Here is a 15,752-nt window from a genome sequence, read left to right on the forward strand (position 1 = left end):
ATTCCTCAGCAATGTGTAAAGTCCACATTACCCCCACCGAAATCTGCTTCCTACAGTGGCTACCCTTAGACCAACAGAAAACATAATTTTTGTTAAATCACAGATCCCAAGACTTCCCAAAAGATTCCCTGTCCTGGACTTTCTTTCTTTGTCCATAATTGTTCTTTGCAGGCAGTGAGGCTTACACTCACGTCACGAGCTCCCTCGATTCGCAGAGAGAAGCAAAGAGACAAAGTAAATCAAATGGTCTTTTGAACACACAAATCTGCCTAAAGGGGGCCCTGAGCAGCAACAAGCTTTTGGACAAATCATGGAATAACAGAATGATGGAATGTGTGGGGTTGGAAGGGACCTTTAAAGGTCATCTAGTCCAACCCCCTGCAGTAAGCGGGGACACCGACAACTAGATCAGGTTGCTCAGAGGCTCATCAAACCTGGCCTTGAATGTCTCCAGGGATGGGGCCTCCAGCCCGTCTCTGGGCAACCTGTGCCACTGTCTCACCACCCTCAGTGGAAAGAACTTCTTCCTAAACTCTAATCTAAACCTGCCCTGCTCTAGTTTAAAACCATTGTCCCTCGTCCTAAGGCTACATGCCCTTGCAAACAGCCTTGCAACAGCTTTCTGACAGGGCCCCTTCAGGTACTGGAAGGCCACTATAAGGTCTCCCCGGAGCCTTCTCTTCTCCAGGCTGAACAACCCCAACCTCTCTCAGCCTGTCTTCACAGGAGAGGTGCTCCAGCCCTCTGATCGTCTTCGTGGCCCTCCTCTGCACCCGCTCCAGCAGGTCCATGTCCTCCTTGTGCTGAGGGCTCCAGAGCTGGACACAGTACTCCAGGTGGGGTCTCACGAGAGCAGAGTAGAGGGGGAGAATCCCCTCTCTGGGTCTGCTGGCCATGCTTCTTTTGATGCAGCCCAGGACACGATTGGCCTTCTGGGCTGCAAGCACACATTGTTAGCTCATGTCCAGCTTTTCATCCACCAGGACCCCCAAGTCCTTTTCCACAGGGCTGCTCTCTATCAAGTCATCCCCCAGCCTGTATTGGTAACGAGGGTTGTCCTGACCCAAGTGTAGGACCTTGCACTTGGCCCACCTTGATTGCCGTGTCCAGTTTTGCGCCCCTCACCATAAAAAAGACACTGAGGGGCTGGAGCAGGTCCAGAGAAGAGCAATGAAGCTGGGAGGAGTCTGGAGAACAAGTCTGATGAGGAGCAGCTGAGGGAGCTGGGGCTGTTTAGCCTGGAGAAAAGGAGGCTGAGGGGAGACCTTCTCGCTCTCTACAACTCCCTGAAAGGAGGGTGTACAGAGGCGGGGGTCGGTCTCTTCTCCCAAGAAACAAGCAATAGGAGAAGAGGAAATGGCCGCCAGTTGCCCCAGCAGAGGTTTAGACTGGATATTAGGAACAATCTTTCCCCTGAAAGGTTTTTCAAGCATTGGAACAAGCTGCACAGGGAAGTGGCTGAGGCACCATCCCTGGAGGTAATCAAAAGACGGGTAGACAGAGCGATGGCACCTCTCGCTCCAGAGGCACCCAGCTGCGGCCACCACAGCCAGTCTCCCAGCAAGCGGCTCTCGAGAGCAGACGCACATTGTTGCATCGTCACGTTGCCGCGACACCGCACTGCACATCCTCATGTTGCCACGCCGCTGCCCGGCTGCTGCCCAGCCACCCCGGGGCCCACCTGGAGGCCCATCTGGACACGCGTGTGGGCCACTCGCTCTCACTTTGGACAGTCAAAATGTGGCTTGGACTCTAAAAATGACTGGCTGGATCCTAAAAATGCTTGTTTAGAGCTTGACAATGGGTCTTTGAATCTTAAAATGGGCTTTGGAACTTCTAAATGAGGCTTTGTACCCTAAAAATGAAGCTTTGGGATCAAAACCATGATAATCTGGTCCCTAAAAGAGGGGGCTGGACCATAAAAATCAGGGTTTGGACATCCAAAATGCATCTTGGACCCTAAAACTGACTGGCTTAATCCTACAAATGCCTCTTTGGAGCCTGAAAAAGAGGCTTTGGAACCTACAAATGCGTTTTTGTACTCTTGAAAGGTGACATTACACACCACAACTGAGCGTGGAGTTTCCTCCCCAGCCCACAGTGGGGTCGCCAATGTCCCCATGTCTCACTGTGACACGGAGGTGGACAAAATTGATGCTGCCATGGAACCAGCCCAGCAGGCGGCCGCTGTCCCCACAGCCCTGGGCATAGGGCACCTGTGGGGACAGGGAGGGGGACGAGAGACCTGGAGGGACAGAGACAGGGCTGGGGACAGTGGTGTGGCCAGGACACCTGTGGGGACAGCGATGGGGACATGGCACCTACAGGGATGACACTGGGGTCAGGGATAGGGTCAGCTGCAGGTTGTACACCTGCCCCTCCTCTGCGCTCCCACACGGGGAAGTCAGGGGGCTGAATGTGGCACGTGTGTCCCCCTCCCCGCAGTGTCCCCACACCCCAAGGTGCTCTCCCCATCTCCTCCCCGAGGAGCTGCATCTGTGTGTGTGGCATCTGTGCTGCTGTTGGCTCTCGGCCTGCTGGAGGAGGTCTTGCTCTTTTTGAAGAGCCTCCAGTCTTTCAATCCGCTGCTTGATCACCGTGAGATGCCTGTCAAGAGAAAGGAAGGCAGCTGAGAAGGAGCCGCTCTGTCCATCTGGGCCAGGCTGTTTTCCGCTCAGCCGCTCCCGTCATCCTGCTCCCAGCTGCTTTGCTCCAGGAGTCCCGGCAGCAGCTTCCAGCTGCCTGCCCAAGGCTCCAAAGACAGACTGTGCCAACGTGTTTGCATCCGGCACCGGCTCCTTCCACCGCCGGGCTTTGTCTGTTCATTGGGCCATGAGGCTCCAGGACTTCTCTTGGGGACCACGGGCCCCCTTCAAGAGCAAGCGTTACTTGGCCTTTTCTCACCTCTGCTTCCTCCTCCTCTCTCCACCTGGCAAACTCTTTCTCTCCTCCTGCAGCAGCCACTCTCGCAGGCAAGAAACGTCAATCCTTCCCGGCAGTTCAGGGGCATCGTCTAATTTGGCCGGGTCTTGCCGGAGCTTTTTCTGAAAGGTAACACCGGTTTGGGGTTCACTGTTGCCTGGACAAGCGCTCACGCCCCTGCATGCTGAGGCGTCCCGCAGGCCCAGCCTAGCGACGAGGGCAGGAGAGAAATGCTTCCCTCGGGACCCCGCGTGCTTGCAGGTGACTTTTCTGCCCATGCCCACCCCGCTCTCTGCGCTAGCTCTGCTGGCGGCCCAGTCGTCCTTTCCCTGCCACACCACGCGTCCCAGCAGCGCAGCCCTCACTTCTGCATTGGGTGCCTCCCCTCCCCGAGATGCCGCAAGGGAAGCCCCAGCCCTCGGCACCGTGCCGCTGACCGGTGCCCACCAACACCCCGCTGTGTCTGCCTCCTCTCGCATGAACCATCATTAAACCAAAGGTCTCTCAGCACTCTGTCTACCCGTCTTTTAATTACCTCCAGGGATGGTGCCTCAGCCACTTCCCTGTGCAGCCTGTTCCAATGCCTGAAAAACCTTTCAGGGGAAAGATTGTTCCTAATATCCAGTCTAAACCTCTGCTGGGGCAACTGGCGGCCGTTTCCTCTTCTCCTGTTGCTTGTTTCTTGGGAGAAGAGACCGACCCCCACCTCTGTACACCCTCCTTTCAGGGACTTGCAGAGAGCGAGAAGGTCTCCCCTCAGCCTCCTTTTCTCCAGGCTAAACAGCCCCAGCTCCCTCAGCTGCTCCTCATCAGACTTGTTCTCCAGACTCCTCACCAGCTTCATTGCTCTTCTCTGGACCTGCTCCAGCCCCTCAGTGTCTTTTTTGTGGTGGGGGGCGCAAAACTGGACACAGCACTCGAGCTGGGGCCTCACCAGTGCCCAGTACAGGGGGACGGTCACTTCTCTAGTCCTGCTGGCCACACTGTTCCTGATACAGGTCAGAACGCTGTTAGTCCCACCTGGCCTTGTGCCCCGGGATTCTGGGTTGGTTGGGTTGGAGTTTGGGGTGGATTTTGGGTTTTTTGATTTGGCTTTTGGATTGGATGCTGAGTTTCCTGGACTGGATTCTTTTTGTTGGATCTTTCCTGTTGGATTTTTGGGGTTGTTTTTTTCATTTATTTAAGTTGTTTTTTGGGGTTCACGTTTTGGGGTTGGATTTTGGGTTTGATTATGGGTTGGTTGGTTGGAATTTTGGGTTGGATTGGATTTTTACCCCTTGGTGGGCGTGTCAGGCAGCCATTGTGACATGAGGGCGGCAGGGCCAGCGCTGAGTGTCTGGCAGTGGTGGCATGGCAACCGCTGATGTGCTGCCCGCAGTGGTGGGGCTGCCATCGGCAGGGACATGTTCAAGCAGGTCAGGTTCCTCCAACGCCGTCCAAGCTGGCCTTGACCCCTGGGATTTTGGGTTAGTTGGGTTGGATGTTGGGGTGGATTTTGTTTTGTTGGGTTTGGATCTTGGATTGGATTTTGGATTTTTTTGGGTTGGATGTTTGGGGTTGGATTTTTTTGGGTGGATTTGTTTTTATTTCAGTTAGATTTTGGGTTGGATTTTGGTTTTTTGGGTTGGATTTTTGGGGTTGGACTTTTTGGATTGGAATTTTGTGGTTGGTTGGGTTGAATTTTGGGTTCTTTTTTGGGGGTATTGGGTTGTTTGGAGTTGTGTTTTGGACTTTTTTGGGTTCAATTTTTTGGGTTGGGTTTTGGGGTTGGGTTTTTTGCGTTTGATTTTTACCCCTGCATGGGTGTGTCAGGCAGCCATTGTGACATGAGGGCGGCAGGGCCAGCGCTGATTGTCTGGCGGTGGTGGCATGGCAACCGCTGATGTGCTGCCCGCAGTGGTGGGGCTGCCATGAGAAGGGATGTGTTCAAGCAGGTCAGGTTCTTCCAATGCCGTCCAACTGGGCCTTGACCCCTGGGATTTTGGGGCGGTTGGGTTGGATTTGGGTTGAGTTGTTTTTTTAGGGTTGGATTTTTTGGGTTGTATTTTTTGCCTGTATTGTTGTTTTTCGAGTTGGATTTTGGATTTTTGGCATTGGTTTTTTGGAGTTGGTTGGGTTGAATTTTGGGTTGGGTTTTTTGGTGTTGTGGTTTTTTCATGTTGCTTTTTTTGCTTTTGGGTGTTTTGATTTTGGGTTTGTTCAGGTTGGGTTTTCGATTATTTTGGGTTTGATTTTTTTGGGTTGCATTTTAGGTTTTTTTTTTTTATTTAGTTTTTGGCCTTGATTTTTCCCTTTTCGCGGGCGTGTCAGGCAGCCATTGTGACATTGCGGCGGCAGGGCCAGCGCTGATTGTCTGGCAGTGGTGGCATGGCAACTGCTGATGTGCTGCCCACAGTGGTGGGGCCGCCATCGGCAGGGACATCTTCAAGTAGGTCAGGTTTCTCCAACCCCAACAGACCTGGCCTTGAGCCCTGGGATTTTGGGTCGGTTGGGTTGGAAGTTGGGGTGGGGGTTTTTTTAATGGTTGGATTTTGGCTTGGATTTTGGAATTTTTGGGCTTTGCTTTTTTTGGCTTGGATTTTTTGAGGTGGATTTTATGTTTTTTGAGTGATATTTTTGGGTTGGATTTTGGGTTTTTCAGGTTGGATTTTTGGGGTTTGGTTTTTGGGGTTGGATTTTTTGGATTGGATTTTTTGGGTTGGTTGGGTTGAATTTTGGGTTGGGTTTTTTTGATTGGGTTTTTTGGGATTGGGTTTTCGGGGGTTCGGTTTATGTTTTTTTGATTAGATTTTGGTTTTGGGGACTGGATTTTTGGGGTTGGGCTTTTTGAACCCTGGGATTTCTAGTTGTTTGGAGTGGATTTTGGGGTGTTTTGGGTTGGTATTTTTTTGTGTTGGGGGTTTTTGTTGTTGGGTTTTTCTTTTTGGGCTAGATTTGTTGGGGTTGGATTTTTGGACTAGGCTGTCCCCAGGGCCCTCCATCCCCCATGCGTTTAAACTTGGCTGTCTGATACCAACCAAATCCCTTTGATTTGGCTGAAAATAAAAGTATTCCAGTGCTTGACAAACCTTTCAGTGAAGAAATGTTTTTCCTACTATCCAATCTAAACCTTCCCTGGTACAACTCCTGGCCATTTCCTCTTGTCATGTAACTCGTTACTTGGGAGAAGACACCAGCAGCCACCTCGCCACTTCCAAGCCTGTAGTGTTGCATTGGGTTTTTGTGACCCAAGTGTAGGACCTGGCACTTGGCTTTGTTGAACCTCAGGCCACTGGCCTCTGCCCATCGATCCAGCCTGTCCAGATCCCTCTGCAAAACCTTTCTACCCTCAAGCAGGTCGACACTGCCAACCAACTTGGTGTTGTCTGCAAACTTATTGAGGGTGCACTCGATCCCCTCATCCAGATCATTGATAAAGACCTTAAAAGGAACTGGCCCCAATTGTAGGCCCTGGGGAAAACCACTTGTGACCAGCTGCCACCTGCATTAAACTTTGTTCACCACCACTTTGGCCACTCTTTGGCTCAGCCATCCAGCCAGGTTTTCACCTGGCATAGAGTACTCCCGTCCAAGCCACAGGCAGCCAGTTTCTCAGGGAGAATGCTTTGGGAAATGCTGTCAAAGGCTTTTCTAAAGTCCAGGTAAAGAACATCCACAGCCTTTCCCTCATCCACTGAGTGGGTCACCTTCTCATAGAAGGAGATCAGGTTTGTCAAGCAGGACCTGACTTTCATGAACCCATGCTGACGGGGCCTGATCACCTGGTTGTCCTCATGTGCCACATGATGGCACTCAGGATGATCTGTTCCATGATCTTCCCCAGCACCGAGGTCAGACTGACAGGGCGGTAGTTCCCAGGATCCTCCTTCTGGCCGTTTATGTTGATGGGCGTCACCTTTACTAACCTCCACTTAACTGGCACCTCCCCGCTTTGCCAGGACTGCTGATAAATGATGGAAAGCGGCTTGGTGAGCATCTCCGACAGCTCCCTCAGTACCTGTGGGTGGAACCCATCTGGCCCCATAGATTTGTGTATGTCTAAGTGCTGTAGCAGGTCCCTCACTATTCCCTTTGGATTATGGGGGCTTCATGCTGCTCCCCATCCCTGTCTTCCCGCTCAGGGGCTGAGTACCCAGAGAACTGCTGGTCTTACTAGTAAAGACGGAGGCAAAGAAGGTATTAAGTACCTCAGCCTTTTCCTCATCCTTTGTCACTATGTTTTCCGCCATATCCAATAAAGGATGGGGATTCTCCTTAGCTCTCTTTGTGTTTCTAATGTAATCACAGAAACATGTTTTAGTGTCTGTTATGACATTAGCCAGGTAAAGACCTAGTTGGGCATTGGCCTTTCTAATTTTTTCCCTGCATAACCTCACAACATCCTTGTAGTTCTCCTGAGTTGCGTGCCCCTTCTTCAAAATGTCATAATCTCCTTTTTTCCCCTGAGTTTGAGACAAAGCTCTCTGTTTGACCAGGCCAGTCTTCTTTGTCAGCTTGGTTTTAGGCACGTGGGGATGGCCTGATCCTGCGCCTTTTAAAATTCCTTCTTGAAAAACGTCCTGCCTTCCTGGACTTCTTTTGCCCTTCAGGACTGCCTCCCAGGGGACTCTGTCAACCAGGCCTCTCAAAAGGGCAAACTAAGATAACCAGGTCCAAAGCCCAGAGAGTTATTGCCATTAGGGACATTCATTAGGGACATTCATGGGGACATTCGGGCACAGGCTGGAAGGAAAACAGAAGATAGGAGAGGAGAATCATCTGAGAGCAAGAAGACATCCTTTGATGTACAGAGAACAAACTTGCTAAGTGAGTCAGAGTAGGACTGCACTATAAAATGTATGCCAGTTATTGCATTCGAGCTCTTTACCCAAGAGCCTCTTTACAGTCGATGGAGAAAAAAATTGGTGTTTCTCAGTCGTTCTTACTCTAGTCTATTTAAATATATCTTTTAGGATGGGCTAAAAGGAATTCTACTGAAAGATAAAACACCTCAGCAAAGTAGCTTTAACCTTTGTCTCCTAACCTTAGGAGAGAAACAGAGAAAGCAGCGTGGAGATGGTGAGAAATGAGGAGAGATGTGGGAAGTAAAGGTAAGCAGGACAGCCAGAGAAAAGGGGAAGGTTTGGTTTTCAGGGAAAACCAGAGCCAAAGAGGGCAAAGAGGAAAAGCCTGTGTTAAAACTATCCTCTTTTCAGGACTGTCTTTCCATCCATGCTTGAACTTTGCCAGGTAGAACAGAAAGCTTTGTAAACAGACTCCTCCTCAGTCACTGACCACTTTCTGGCTGAAAACCAGTTTTGGTAAATCATTCTGGCTGTGAGGGGGAAAAATAAATGATGATTTCAAAAGCAACACAAAAGAGGGGAAGAACCAAAAGTGATGGCAGGGAGGAAGGCCCCTCCTGTGCAAACCAGGGATGAGAACAGCTGTTTCCAGCTTGTGTGCATGCCTCAGCCTGGCAAATGGGGAATGCCCACGGCTTGGGGTAGCCGTGCCCAAGGAGCTGACCTTGCTTGCCCAGGGAGAGAGCAGTGTAGGGGCAGCAGTGAGGGACTTAAAGGCAGAAAGAAGGAAGGAAATATCAGGGGGTGTCATGCAACAGTGAGCTAAGTTGAGTTTTGATCCTGAGGCAGATGAAGAAGGGGGATGTGCTGTTTGGTGCTGGGATGTGGAGCTACATACGGGATTCCAGGAACTCTGGGGCTTGGAAATCTTGCGCAATAAGTGAGCATTAGCAAGGCTTTGGAAGAAACGGGATGGGTTGTGGGGAGCTCACAGGCACTGGCAAATCCTCAGAAACCCACAGCTTGGTGTTGGAAGCAAGGGAGCAGACCCAGGCACAGGAGAGTGTAGCTGTGTTTTGGGGATGGCCAAGGGCCTTGGTGGGGCTTTGACACCCCAAGAGAACGGAGACCCTTGTCTGCTCAGCTGTGGCTTCTGTCTCATCCACTGAGCTCAATGAGAGGACACCAAGTCCTTACAGCTCCAGCGCCTTGTTGCCTCCTCACCCACCCTCCCCAGAGCCTGGGAGGTTCCTACTGCTGACCTGCACCTGGCATCTCATCACTCCCACATCACCTTGCCCCCAGCAAGAGCCCAGAGCACCCTAAGAAACAAAGGAGCCCCCTCTGCAGGAGAGAGGGGACTGACCTTGGCCAGCCTGCTTGGTGAAGAACATCAAGGCCTTTCACAGTGATTTCCACATTTAAGTTTTCTCCTCTACCAAGTGCCTCCAACTTTATGCTTCACCAGACCACAGAGACAAGAACTTTGTCTGCTCCTTCCCTCCATGGTCTCTGCAGTGAGGGACTTCAGCAGGGTCTGATAACACCCTCAGAAACCTGGAGGTTAGCTGCTTTTACTTCTCGAGAGGCTTGCTGAGTCTTTCAGGATCTGCAGTTCAGGAACTCGGCACCAGAGGGCTCATTATCACACAAAACACACGAAGGAGCCACGTCTGGGCACAAATTTTGTTTAGTCTTCAATTCTTTGGCTCTTTAGAGACATTTCAGGAGTGCAGTCAAAGTGAAAGGATGTCCAAGCAAAGAGAACAAGTTATTTAAATGCTTGGTTTTGAAGAGTCGTTTCTGCATTAATCCCAACACATTTGGGTAACAGAAATGTCTTCGGGAAGAGTCTGCCCCATCTAGACCCATGTGGATGGACTGGCACAGCCACCCCCAGCAGGGGGAATCCCCATCTCCTAGGCTGAGGCACGCAGTCAACATGCAAACCTCTGCAGTGCCCACTTGTTACAGGCCTCCAGGCAGAGTGTGACTCATTCCACATGACCCTCTGAGCCTCTGTCAGCTCATTGTGCTTCCTCCACCCATCCCTGCAACTCTCAAGCCTCTGGGAGCTTTGGCTTTGGCATCCTCCCGACATCCTGGGGCCAGGTTTCTAAATGCCTCCTCTGCAGCTTCCCCGCCTTCCACCTCCTGTGTGCTGCCTTTTTGCCCTGCAGCCCAGTCCGTTTATACCAGCAGCCTCCTGAGACGAGTGTTTCTCTTCATGGTATTCCAAGACATCATTCCTGTGCTTGGAGGAGGCCGTCCTGTAATGCCTATATGATTTCCTGAGCTCCTTCACCCTTCAAAACTCCTTGCCATGACACCGCTTGCATCAGTCCCCCGAGTACATCAAAGTCTTCTCCTCTGGAGCCACCCACGTGTGTTCCTCTGCTGGCCTTCCTCACTCCTCTTTGGCCTCTGGGACCCCGCTATTTCCTGGTCACTCCAGCAAGGCTGACACTAATTATCACATCCCTGACCAGCTCTTCCTTGTTGGCCAGGACCAGGTCTAGGTGAGCATCGCCCTTCCTGGCCCACCAGGCAGCTCTGCTAAGAAGTCGTCTCAAGATGCTCCAGGCTGCTGGCACCTTGTTTCTCTGCCTGGCCAGTGAATGCCTGGGCAATTACTGTTCCCCATAGGAATCTCCTCATTTACCTGGAGACTTCTTCGTGTTCCTGTTTAAGACTTGTTCTACCAAGGCCTGGGAGACCTCACTGGTGGTAACTGAGGCAGAGAGGACATTGAATATCTCGGATCTACCTACTCCTACTCCTACTAAATTCAGCACTGGTCCTACATTATTCCCTTTAATTCGTTTAACTGTTCCTGAATTACCTAAAGCTCATCTCGGTGCCCTGGAATTCCTATTTGAGATTCAGTTGAGTTTCGATATGCACCACTGCTGGATCTGGAGGATGCTGCCCTTGAGGACAAGATGTATCCAGGCACACTGTGAAATCTATTGGTCTTTTCATTGATTGTATCATCAGGGCAGTGAGTAAAGATCCCCGTGTGACGTCCTCCATGTCCATGCAATGCCTGCAGCTGTTGTGTGGAGAAGGGACAGACCTCGCCTCTCTGATGACTGATGACTCAATGCATCAGTCAACGGCACAAAAGCACCAAATAGAACGCTCTAGCATGCCATGTGGGGCATCTGTGATGCATCCGCACTGAAAGGGAATTGGTTTCCTGTAGGTCCTGTGTGGTCCATGCCAGCCCTGGCACCTCATGTAGCTCTGTGGGCCTGGATTTGAACATTATATTGAGTTGCTGCCCTGAATTCTGTTAGGCAAAGTGGGGCTGAACATGGCATAAATGCCATTAGAGTCACTGGAGATCTGGAAAATTGAGCTGATGGAGCAGAGAGAGACCAAGCTCTCCCTGTGTCCCAGGACTGCGGTCGTTCATATGAATACCCCTAAAGACTGCCATGAACATACAAGTAGGAGAAGATTCTTTTGGCCTTTATTTGGGCCTCAGCTGTCATTTCACTTGGCCAAAGGAATTTCCCACAAGGCTCATTCAGGGTCCCTGAGACATTGCCCTGTCTCTATGAACAGCTCCAGCAGAGCTTGCAGTTATCAGCACACACCTTTGACCATCCCTGACACCTTCAATGTCACCAGGCATTGTGTCCTGCTCTCCATCTCCATTGATGAGCACAGGAGCTGAGACAAGGAGCTCACGTGCATGTGCGTATTTTATGCACACCTGAACACCTACGGCAAGAGGAATCCCACCTCCTGTGGGTTGTGGCAGGCATGGAAGGCAGTTGTGTCTCCTTCAAATACCAGGAATTGAAACGCAGGATGAGGTGAAGCACAGATTCAGCTGAATCCCTTCCCTCAGCAGGGGTAAGGGAGATGACTGCCTGTCACTGTCTGGGAACACTTTCTAATAATAAGAGCAAAAAAGGTGATATTTTGATGTAACTTTGAGAGGAGAATTAAAAGTTCTGGAAAGAAGTGTCTCTGCCCAGCTGAGGGAGGGAACATCAGTGGTGACTTCATCCTGTTTCCCAGCAGGTTCCCCTGGAGCCCCAGGGACACCTGGAGGGAGCCCCGAGGGGGCAGAGAAAGGGCTGCCTTGGGCTGGTCCTCTGCTGCTGAGCTGGGCTGGGCTCCTGGCATGGAGGGAGCTGATGGCAAGCGGGCAGCGCTGCAGAGAGACAGCTCTGCCCAGGAGCAGCTCCTCTGCCAAGCGCAGCAGGGCTGAGGGCACTGCCTGCAGGCACCCGAGAGGAGCCAGGCACAGAGAGGATAAAGGCAGCTGGGAGTGGGAGGAGAGTTCTGAGCTCGTTCTCGGGGAAATCTTCACCCCTGTTGACACAGTCAGTCTCTGGCTGTGGGGCAATGCAGGGGGGTCTCCTGGAGGGATGTTCTAGGGCTGGCTGAGAGGAGCTGTCAGGATGGCTCTCCTGGCTTCTCTGGTGTGGAGAAGGAGGCCGTGCTTCCGAGCAGGGATGCCCTGCTGCACCATGGCAGCGACAAGGAAGGAGGGCTGCCTTCTGCGAGGGACTGTGGCAGGGTTTTGAAGACAGGTGGGTGTGCAGGCAGGGGTGCCCAGGGCTGTCCTTGAGAGCAGGGTCCCTGCAGCCCAGGGCTCTGTGTGCCGGGGCAGGGACTCTGCTGCTTGCCAGGGTCAGCTCTCAGCCTGCCCAAGGAGTTCCCCCCCGAGCGTCTGTGGGGAGAAGCTGTGGGGAAAAGGAGAGACTCCCCTCAGGGCAGGGTCCTTTGGCTCTTTTTCGAGTGTGTGCTGTGTGGGTCAGGGCTGCCCACAGCTGCAGATCTCCCCCAGAGCACTGGCAGAGGCAGCATTTCCAGAGGAAAGACAAGGCAGGGGCTGCCTGGAAGATGAAGACATTGCAGGGTCTGTGCTCTCAGCTGTCTCCTGAGGGAAAGGAGCTGTCACTGTTCCACTGAGGGATCAGCAGATCTGCCAGAAAGCTCACAAAGTGCCTTCAGCCCCTCCTCTCCCTACACACAGCACCAGCAGCACCTTTGCTTCCAGCATCAGGCTTTCTCTCATCTCCTCCTGAGGAGCCACAAAGAGGGAGATGGCCCTGGGCAGTGCCCTGCTGCCAGGAGGGGTCTGCAGGGCAGAGCTGAGCCCCCAGCGGGTGGGATGGGCTGTGGGAGCAGGGACAGGGAGGAGACGTGGGCACAGAGCAGCAGCTCCTGGCAGGGGCAGCTCCAGGCAGCAGAGACATGGGCAAGGGCTGGGGGAAACTGCCAACACGCACTGGGGAGGGGGCGTTCAGGCATCTCTCTGTTGGTCCTTCACTGGAGACGTCTTCTGGGTGTTCTCTGCTGGGCAATGAGCTGACTCTCCCCTCAGAACACCTCGTCTCCGGGACCCCAGACTCTCTGCTTTGCCTGTCCTGCTGGGCTTGCCAGCTGCCCCCAGAAAGGCAGAGCTCTCCTGTGGGATCCTAGGGAGGGCTGAGCCTTTCCCTGGGGGTCGGGCACTGTCCTCGCAGAGTCCTTTGATTGTCTCTGTGAGGGGTTGTGTCCTGCTGTCTCCATCACAGCTCTAACTCTGGTTTGGGAAAGAGAAGAATTTGTATATTTGTCCATTCAGTGTTCTGCTGTTCCCATGTGAGTTCAGTTATTTGTTTGGGTTTGTTTTTTAAGAGGAATTTGTGTCTGAAGTCATCTTCAAGGCAGCACAAACAGAAGCACAGGGCAGACAGAAAAAAGACTGATGGACACTGCAGCTCTCCTGGCTCTGCACTAAACAACAGAGATTAGAGCCCTGTGTCCTGTCCTGTCTTAAGACTCCACATTTTCAGTCATAAACATGAGGATTTCTTCCCCTAAAAAGAACAGTTACCAGACGTGATGGTAGAAAATCAAAAACACACAGAAAAGGAGACTGTCTTTGCTATAAGGCATCTGTCCTAATTTTTTTTCTGTTTTTTTCCTCCTTTGGACAAGGCCCCCATGCCAAGAAAGAGCAAATGTCCAACAGCAGCTCCATCACCCAGTTCCTCCTCCTGGCATTCGCAGACACACGGGAGCTGCAGCTCTTGCACTTCGGGCTCTTCCTGGGCATCTACCTGGCTGCCCTCCTGGCCAACGGCCTCATCATCACCACCATCACCTGTGACCACCACCTCCACACCCCCATGTACTTCTTCCTCCTCAACCTCTCTGTTCTGGACCTGGGCTCCATCTCCACCACTGTTCCCAAATCCATGGCCAGTTCCCTGTGGGACACCAGGGCCATCTCCTACTGGGGATGTGCTGCACAGGTTTTTTCTTTCTTATTCAGTGCTGCAGCAGAGTTTTCCCTTCTCACCGTCATGGCCTATGACCGCTACGTTGCCATCTGCAAACCCCTGCACTACGGGACCCTCCTGGGCAGCAGAGCTTGTGTCCACATGGCAGCAGCTGCCTGGGGCAGTGGGTTTCTCTATGCTCTCCTGCACACGGCCAATACATTTTCCCTGCCCCTCTGCCAGGGCAATGCCCTGGACCAGTTCTTCTGTGAAATCCCCCAGATCCTCAAGCTCTCCTGCTCACACTCAGACTCCCTCAGGGAAGTTGGACTTGTTGTGGTTAGTGTCTGTTTAGGCTTTGGTTGTTTTGTGTTCATCGTGCTGTCCTATGTGCAGATCTTCTGGGCCGTGCTGAGGATCCCCTCTGAGCAGGGACGGCACAAAGCCTTTTCCATGTGCCTCCCTCACCTGGCCGTGGTCTCCCTGCTTGTCAGCACTGCCGTGTTTGCCTACGTGAAGCCCCCCTCCATCTCCTCCCCATCGCTGGATGTGGTGGTGGCTGTGCTGTACTCCGTGGTGCCTCCAGCCGTGAACCCCCTCATCTACAGCATGAGGAACCAGGAGCTCAAGGATGCCCTCTGGAAATTAATGACCAGGTTATTTTCTGCAGCAATAAACTGTCTCCTGCAAATCACTCATAATGTAATTCATTATACGCCAAGCCCGTCTTCTATAGCTTTGGTTAGGGGTTAGGTAACTGTGTGTTAGGTTTGGTTGAGGGTTTTGGCTTTTCTTGCCTTTTTTTTTTTTTAAATTATATACTTTGGTCCTCAAATAAATGTCATTATTTGAGATTTTTTTTTTTTACTACCTATCTATCCAAATTTCTGAGACTCACAGAGTCATGCCCAAAATCCTTCTTCTCAGGCCTTTTCTGGAGCTGCAGGGGTAGAGCCTGAGCGCCGAGGAGGAGGGGAAAGAATCCCAGTACTTGCAGAGCACCAGCACTTGTTCTTTGCAGGGCTGCTCTATTTTCACTTCCACACTCGCCTTCTGAGCCCCTGTGTTGATCTAAGGCCTGAGTGCTCTGGCAGCTTGGTCATGGTGCTGCTGTGTAGCAGCTCTGTGATCACAGGCAAGGAGAAGCAATGGGCACCTCTGAGAAAAAGCTCGTCTGCATAACAGAGTTTCCACCATGAAAGGGGATCTGCTCAGGGCAGCGCAGGAAGGATCAGGTCTTCTTCCACAGTTGCTGTCAAGAGCGTTCCTTCAAACGTGCCCTGGTGAGGGATGCCCAGTAAAGAGGTAAAGAGTGTGCGTGTGCAGGGTGAGGGCACACACAACAGTGTCCTTGCACAGCCACACCTCCAGGGACAGAACTGAAGGACCAGCAGAGCGGGGTCTGGTCTGTGCCTTTGTTTGCTGGACACCCCGGGGAAGCTGTCCCAGGGCAATCGTCACAGAACAGACACCTGAAACCACCATTTGCAGAACTGGACGCCTGCGCAAACCCAGAGAGGATGTTTGTCTGCCTGTGGAGAGACACCGAATAACGAGGTCAGAAGTCCCTGTTTGCATGGTTCAGAGGAGATTTCGGCATGCACACCGTGTGCATGTGGGGACATGAACCCGAGAGAGCACAAACACCAGCAGCTGTTCTTAGAAATGCCCGAAAGTGCTGTGGGACAGGCAGTGTCCCTTCATTGGAGAGTAACGTCCCCTGGGAAACCCCCTGAATGCAGCACTGGGATGGGCTTCCTTGACCCCAGGTCCCTGTGTCCATTCCTCACGCCGTGGGGCATCTCAGAGAGGTGCC

This window comes from Larus michahellis, chromosome 32, assembly GCF_964199755.1.
Source record: "Larus michahellis chromosome 32, bLarMic1.1, whole genome shotgun sequence".
In the NCBI taxonomy this organism is placed as follows: Eukaryota; Metazoa; Chordata; class Aves; order Charadriiformes; family Laridae; genus Larus; species Larus michahellis.